This window comes from Amblyraja radiata, chromosome 10 (genome assembly GCF_010909765.2).
Source record: "Amblyraja radiata isolate CabotCenter1 chromosome 10, sAmbRad1.1.pri, whole genome shotgun sequence".
Classification (NCBI taxonomy): domain Eukaryota; kingdom Metazoa; phylum Chordata; class Chondrichthyes; order Rajiformes; family Rajidae; genus Amblyraja; species Amblyraja radiata.
This window is the reverse complement of record NC_045965.1, coordinates 14,461,089-14,469,468: the sequence shown is the minus strand read 5'-3', so window position 1 is coordinate 14,469,468 and position 8,380 is coordinate 14,461,089. Positions and strand designations below refer to the sequence as shown.

At 42.1% G+C, this 8,380-nt stretch overlaps 1 protein-coding gene across 3 annotated transcripts in view; it reads left to right on the top strand.

Moving 5' to 3' along the window:
- The first annotated feature begins 369 nt into the window (after positions 1 to 369).
- The window catches only part of LOC116977576 (KN motif and ankyrin repeat domain-containing protein 4-like), a 67,646-nt gene continuing 59,635 nt past the window's right edge, over positions 370 to 8,380 (top strand). Inside the window, exon 1 of one of the 3 annotated variants that reach the window (XM_033028129.1) lies at positions 370 to 582. The gene's annotated coding sequence lies outside the window, so the exon portion shown is untranslated. The remainder of the gene's footprint in view (positions 583 to 8,380) is intronic. The other 2 variants (XM_033028128.1, XM_033028126.1) reach the window with 2 other exon arrangements.

The window sequence follows — 8,380 nt, the reverse complement described above, 5'->3', positions numbered from 1 at the left end:
TGTCTACCTTTGATTTTTCCAGCATCTGCAGTCTTAAACATATATTCTTCAACATATATAATAAATGATATAATGTATGTGTCATGCACATCGAGGTGCTGTTAAGGAAAATGCAAGCAGCTTTCCATTGTATACAACAAAGCCAACCTTTGCTTTGTTTTAGTGGATTTTGTTTTGAGCAATGGGGGAATAATAAAAATAATTATTCTGTAAACTAATTATTCTGTAAAGAACTGGAATAAAGAATGTGCTGTTAATCAACACCATTGCACACTGCCTGGTATCTGAATAGTTAAGCAGCAAATGTTCTCGGATGAATGTTAAAACAGGCATGCAGTGTCAGTGTTCACTGGGGGTGTGTTCTTAAAACCATTTTTCATGGACAAATACTTGCAAACTAACCAGACTTATCCTGTTGACTTTGGCATATATGAACAGACCCTTATGGAGTGGCATCCAACATCCTGATTGCATCAGTAGAATAATTGAAACTATACTGTTTGGATTAAGAACATTTTACTTCTTGTATTTTCACATAACTGACGTCTCCGGTGTAGGAAATATCCACTGAAAGTTTTGAAGGTAAGGCGAGTTAGTGCTTCATGTGTTTATAGGCGTGGAGACTTTTTTCATTGGATTTATTTTACGATGTCTGGTCAAGGTTATTGTTGAAACTTGAAATGTGTGTGTTTTAATGTAACTGTCGAGGAAGGACTGATTTTTTTTTTACATGTTTCATTCATGCATAAAAACAAAATGCAATGGCCACTGCCACAACAATTAGCAAATATTATTGAACAATAGTGGATACATTTAATTATTATGCAATTTTTAAACATATGATTAAGTAGTTTAACCCGATTCTCACTGTTTCCCTGTTCAAAGCAGGATCCATTGGCTCAGAAGTAGAATACATTACCAATCAAATATTCTTAAAGTAGATTTGTCCACTTTTACAAGAGGATGCTTGTAAAGAAATATAGAGAGTTGTAACCTATGGGGAATATTTCTGTGAATAGCCTTGTATACAACGTGGCTGCTTTGGATGAAATCCATATATACACTACTGTATGTAGTGAAGAAGGAAAGTAAACCTCAATTACGTCAATCTGGGTACAAATAATTTATTTTTATGCTGTGTGGCTAGATGAGAATTTACATTCGACTATTAAGCTTAATTTGGACTTGGACAGTGTACTTCAGTATAAATTCCAGAGTTGCTAAACTCAGACAACATCTTGTATTGTATCTGCATCATTGGCAATCAAGTGTTTCTGTGTTTCTTCTTGCTGAGTCTTGAATGTAGACCAATACAAAGATAAGGTTTTAAATTTGGATCCTGGCAATCCAGACCTGTTATTCTCTGAGTTAAATCCAAAACTCCTCATAAACTGAAAAGAACTCTTTCATGGCCCTCTTTGTTTCAAAAGAGCAACATCATTCTCTCCACGAGTTAGGGAAGGAATATTTTGTTTCAAAGGAGATTTAGTGTCGGGGATAAAAATAAGGTGTTGGAATCTCATGCAGTCCCTCAGTGTCAAGGATTGCTTTCTTCCACCCCAGCTCTATGGGTTCTGTGGTGACCAATAACTCTGCAGGCTCTCACGCTTCTGGGTGGAAGGATTGTTTGGGATATTGTATCCCCTTCACACCTTCAATTGGATGGCACACAAAACTTTAATCTACTCCATATGTTCCTATTGTGCAGAGTCTGTGCTCAATACTTTCCTGGAAGCTCCTCCATTTTGAACAAGACATCGTTTTTCATGAATTTTTGCGCTTGCTACCAATTTTTCTCGAAACTTTGGTGGCATCCATGAAGTAGTTCCCTGTCCTTCTAGAGATCTCTTGCAAAATGAGGCTCCAATTTGGGATAGACAAAAAAGCTGGAGTAACTCAGCAGGTCAGGCAGCATCTCTGGAGAAAAGGAATAGGTGACGTTTCAGTTGCAGATTCTTCTTCAGACTGAGAGTCAGGGGAGGCTGAAGAAGGGTTTCGGCCCGAAACGTCGCCTATTTCCTTTGCTCCATAGATGCTGCTGCACCCGCTGAGTTTCTCCAGCATTTTTGTGTACCGATGACCAAGGAAAGGTGGAGCCCAAGTTGGTCCATTGTGGGCTGTGGGGTAGGTGACGAGTGATACAAACAATGAAACTCAGTAGCACAACAGCGAAACTAGTACGATGACTCGGGTGGGGAGGGACAGAGAATAGGGGATGCAAGGTTTACTTGAAGTTAGAAAATTCAATATTCATACCCCTGGGTTGTAAGCTGCCCAAGCGAAATATGACATGCTGTTCCTCCAATTGCGTCTGGCCTCAATCTAACATTGGAGGAGGCCTAGGACAGAAAGGTTAGTGTGGGAATGGGGAGGGGAATTAAAGTATTTAGCAGCCGGGAGATCAGGTAAGTCCAGGCGGACTGAGGAAAGATTTGTTCAGCAAAACGATCGCCAAGCCCGCGCTTTGGCTCGCCACTGGGATCGGATTAATCCTGGATCTTTATTTTGGATAACCTTTGCTACAGAGTTCAGAAAATCTCTTGCAGCAAAATGTCCTTCCTGCCAACTCTCAAACATGATAAATCAAGCGCCAATGTTTTGTGTTGTCAGTGTTGCAGCTGTTGACGCGAACAATGTGATTTTAAGGGAGTCGACCCAGTGAGAACATCAAGGATCGGTGCCCAGGCTCAGGGTGTGAATCCTTAGAACATATCAGGGATCTGTATGTTCCCTCACAAGAGGGTTCTGGAGAGTCGCCTTAATCGGTATCTCCCAGGCAGTTATTCCAGAGAATATCAAAGATTTGACTTTGCTTCCTGGACAAGCTGAAACAGAACATCATATTGAGGTGTATAAAATCATGAGTAGAATAGATTGGGTAGATGCACAGAGTCTCTTAGCCAGAGTAGGTGAATCAAGGACCAGAGGACATAAGTTTAAGGTGAAGGGAAAAAAAATTAATAGGAATCTGAGGGGTAACCTTTTCACACAAAGGGTAATGGGTGCATGGAGCAAGCTGCCAGAGGAGGTCGTTGAGGCAGGGACTATCGCAACATTTAAGAAACAGTTAGACAGGAACATGGAGAGGACAGATTTGGATGATCAGCCATGATCACAGTGAATGGCAGTGCTGTCTCGAAGGGCCGAATGGCCTACTCCTGCATCTATTGTCAATCGATATGGGCCAAACGCTGGCAGGTAGGACTAGTGTAGCTGGGGCATGTCGGCCTGTGTGGGCAAGTTGGGCCGAAGGGCGTGTTTCCATATTGTTTCGCTCTGTGACTCTTTGACTCTCAGTATCCATGAACGTGAAATGACTGCAGAGAAAATGTCACAGATTTAGGGAAAAGTCCACTTACAATGTGAGTCAAATGGCTGAGCATTTCTGAGTACACAGCAGCACCTAATAAATCCGCTACCACAGAGGATTGTGCATGCTGAGTCATGAAGTACAATCAAAGATAAGTGTGATGGATTTTTGGAATCCAGGTTGTGGGAATCACCAGAAAAACGCAGCTGAGACCAAAGAGTTCAGCTGTAATCTTATTCAATGGCTCGAGGGGCCTTTGATGTCCTCTTCCTATCTTTTATGTGTCTCGATTCTTTTTACCCACCTTTGATTGATATTCCTTAATGCATTTATGCAATAATCTATCAGTCTCAGTTTTGATGTTTTGGCAGCCAAGCCTGGATAATGTTTTGTGTGGGAGTTCCGGGTCTCCAGTGGTTTGTGCAGTGAAAACATGATGGAAAAACAGGATCAGTGTTATTCCTGCTATAATTATCTACATTATTTATTTCAGAAATGAATATGCTGAAGCAGAAGTAAAAGTTGCTAGTTTCACATTTTTCATGCGCTCTTGCAAGCGTGCACACAGTGAGATTGTGTTCTCTTTCAACAATTGCCAGAGATCAAGAGTGAAAAAAGACATCTTCAGGAAAAAAGGCTCTAATAAATGGAAGTGGCAAAATGCTTTGTACTTTAAAAAAAAACAATTTCCCTAATCTTCCAAACCCCCCCACTCTTTGGGGTTTTTTTTTGCAGCCGTTGACCTTGTGCAGACTTCAATGTGATGATGTTAGGCTGCTCTTCATGTGGGACCTCTAACATTAGTAGAAAATGCCTCCTTTCTAACTCCAGATCCTCTTAAATCTTAGCACGGCAGATCAAAGTATCAAAGATGGAATCACTTGTCATCGTTCTAAATTGAAAATGGTGTCACCCATACACAGCAGATGAAATTTTTGTGAAGTTCAGATGGGAACAACATCAAGGCCATTTGGTTGTTTTTTCAGCTGTAGCCACCCACAGTCATTTGTATTACAACCTACCCTGCAGTTCTACATTTCCCCATCGATTTGTTGAACCCAGCCCAGAAACTGAGCTAGCAACTGGTTTGAAAATTAAAGTCGATATAAGAATAGAGACACAAGAGACTGCAGATGCCGGAATCTTGGGCAAAAAACAAACAAGAATAGAGTCCAACTTAACCCTTATTACAATTTAATAATCACCAAACTAATGGCCGGTTCTCACGGTGCGACCTGACGCAAGATGTCACCAGAGTGAAGTGGTCGTGGTCCAGCACGAGTTCCGCACGATATAACGGGGGGTAGATAAAGAGTTCCCACGGTACTCGGCAATTCTGTCATTTGTGCGAGTGACTTGTCCGTCTCCCGATCTTTCCCGTTAATCGTGAATGAACATCGTGGACTGTAGTGTAGTTAATCACGTGGCACAAATGATGTAACTTTTTTTCACACACCATATAAATATCCTCCGTTCGTAGAATTGGCTCATTTGCAGACATGCCTATACAAAGTTGGTTCGAGTACAGGCTGGTTGTTATTTTCATTGACGCGCCGTATGCATTAGCGCAACATGTGCATCGAAAACGCTTGCGTGAAGGCAGAAGGGTGAGATTAATTAAAAAGAGAATTAAGAGGAAGTCTCACTGGGTTAAGCCCATGTTTCAACGGAGACCTCAATTTGGACAATATGAGCAACTGCTTAATGTGCTGTGCGAAGAGGATAAAAGTGCATTCAAAAACTTTGTCAGAATTTCACCCGAGCTCTTTAATGAGTTAAAGAATAATTTGGGACCTCTGCTGAAGAAGACTGACACTGTAATGAGAAAGGCACTGGAACCAGGGTTGCGCATAGTAATCACCCTCCGCTACTTGGCCTCAGGCGATTCTTATAAAAGTCTATCTTACAACTTTCTTGTCGCCACCAACAGCATCTGTGGTATTGTCCGAGAAACCTGTGAGGCGATCATCCAATTTAATTCAGCTGAAGTGATGGAATGCCCCAGTACACCAGATGCGTGGAAGAGAGTTGCACTGGGGTTTGAAAACAGGTGGAACTTTGCTCACACATGTGGGGCTTTGGATGGCAAGCATGTGGCAATTCGTAAACCACCCGGAGGTGGCTCAAATTATTTCAATTACAAGAAATTCCACTCAATTGTACTCATGGCGGTGGTTGATTATAACTACAACTTCCTGTATGTGGATGTGGGCACACCTGGAAGTGTTGGTGATGGCCGGATTTGGAAAGAAACCTGGCTTGGAAAGAAAATGGAAGGTGGAACAGCAGGCATGCCTGATCCAGAACCTCTGTCAGGAGAAGACATCCCGGACATCCCATATGCGATGGTTGCTGATGAAGCCTTTGCACTACGGCCCTGGATTATGAAGCCATATCCACAGAGGAATCTAACTAGGGAACAGAGGATCTTCAATTACAGGCTGTCAAGGGCCAGGAGGGTAGTAGAAAATTATTTTGGCATCATGGCAAACAGATTTAGATGCTTGCTCAAGACAATGGAGCAGAGGCCCAAGAATGTGGAGAGTATAGTATATGCAGCATGTGTTCTGTACAACCTGATCCGAATGAGAGGTGCAGCTGCTGGATCAGCAACATCCATCCAGGACGGTGACATAGTGGACAGTGACACAGGGGAAGTAACACTAGGTGCTTGGAGAAGTGGTGCGAACAAGTTGAAAATGGTCTCACTGCAGCGTTTGAAAGGTAACTCGGGCACATCCAGTGTGAAAGAGCAAAGAGACCATCTCTGCGCTTACTACAATTCACAATTGGGGAGTGTGCCGTGGCAGGACAGCTATATTGATGGGTAGCCGACCACAGGAACACTACTGCATGTTATATAGAATCTCATTGCATTGGTACCACTCCACCAGTTCTTGTTCCCTGTTGAAGTTATATGGCCTTACCTTCTGCCATCTTCCCTTTATGTTATCGTCTGCTGAGGCTATTGGGGAGGCAACAGCTACTGGGGAGGCTATCTCAAATCCACCTTGATCACCCTCTCCCTGCTCCAAGGAGCCCACAGGCAGTGGTATCTCTGGCATCTCCTCTTGCCTCTCCACCTGTCTCTCTTGCTGAGTCTCCTCCTCATTTACCTGCATGGCTAAAAACTTTCTGACTTTCTTTGACCCCTTTCTTTGTGCTTTTCTGAGAGGCATCTCTGCAAGTCTTACTGTGAAAAAGATTCTCAAACAATGACAATTAGGTGGGACGTCCTCGATGGACACATGGTCCATTGGCGATATTGAGACCACCTTTTTTACTCACCTTATGTCCCCTCTGTCAAGCTTCCAGGTTTACCGTTCGCAGGAGTTCCCACGGTACCCGCAAGAGTCATTACGGATATCGCACGAATATCGCACTGGCATCTGCGTTCATACAATGTTGCAACGCTCACCAAAAAGTGCTCAAGTCACTCTTGGAGAAATTCAAAAATGTTTGAATTTTCTCCCGACCTTACAAAGTTACACGACTACCTGCCGTTAGCGCCACGGAGGTCCTCGGTGGTCCACGAATGCCGTACTGTTATCGCAGGAGGTTCCCACGATGTTAAACTCTTGTTAAGTCTTGCGTCAGGTCGCACCGTGAGAAAGCCCTTTAACAGCTCGTGTGTAAATTTGCAGTGGGATAAAATTAATAATTAGAAATTCCTTTCAGCTTTTTCAACTTCTTATCTGGATGTTGTCAAAACATACAGGTGACGGAGGCCCAACAACTGTTTTCTCTTCAGGTGCACAGATAAGGAAGGGGAAAACATCGCCTCAGGAAGGTCACTTTCCCTCAACTCCTGCTGTGAATTTGCACAGTAGATGCCACAGAATGGGCAGCAGCTGCAGTGACCTACTGAAGTTCACTGGGTAGTCAGCGTGTGAAGAATGTCCATGTGGAGACACCTGTGAAAGTGTGACAGAGAAATCAACAGTTTCGGTAGAGCTGGGAGGGAAAGAAAAGCAAAAGCACTCTACTGATTAAACATTTCTAGCATGCATTACTCTTTATATCCTGGCGGAATTACTTTGAATCCAAATGGGCCCCTCTCAACAAATTCAATCCAGTAAAGGTGCCAGGTTTCCTGTGTATTTTCCCGTATGGCTTAACCACATTGTAGGTATAATGTTTAAATGAGAGCAGGTAGCTGCACGACCCACATATCATTACATTCTTCAATTAACGCACTAATTGGGGAAGATGCTTCTAAGCAGGACAATGCAATATTAAGAGAATGATACATTAAAATATCATATCTGCACTCAAAATGTGAACTCCGAGATTTTACTTTGCAAAGCCTTTGATTTTTCTTACTATTTTTATTTCTGACTGTCTGTTGCATTTTTAAGATAAACAATAGCAAGATCCTGTCAAACTATAAATGCAAACTTCATTGTGGGTGAGAGTCAGAAAGGGAATAATGGTTTGGGAACGGGAACTATGGGTGTGTCTTTGTTCAGCACTTTAGAGATTTTGCTGAAAACATTACACCATAAAACTGCTGAAACTAACTTGCATTTTAAAATGCTTTTTCATTTCTTCAAAAATAGATTTTTCAATTATGGACAGCAATGTAAAGATAATTTTGTTTTTAATTGCATGCAATCTTGAATAGGCATCCAATACAGTTTTAAGAAAATGTACTAAATCCATGGCATTTCATCTGCGGTATATCTTAATCTCTGACTTTGGACGCAGATGGTTTGAATTCCCCACTGGCTAGAAGAGGCCTAGGGCAGCAGAGTAGAACACTCTTGTCAAGGGTGATTGCAGGATTCAGATGATAATATTTCTGTTTTGCATTTTCTTTTATCTTCCTTTCCATCTGATTGCTGCAAAGATGGTTTGACAGAAGAATGCAGCTTTTTTAAAACATGTGCAGTGGCATTTTAGTTAAATGGCAAAAATGGTTCATAGCTGAACAGTTCTGTGTGGAGAGAAAAGTATGAAAGGAATAAACTTTTCCACATACTTGCTGACTTTGCAAACCCCGCTGAACGTTATTTTCACCACAGCGTTGGAAAAAGTAATGCTAAATGCAGGAGATGGATTTGTGGTCTT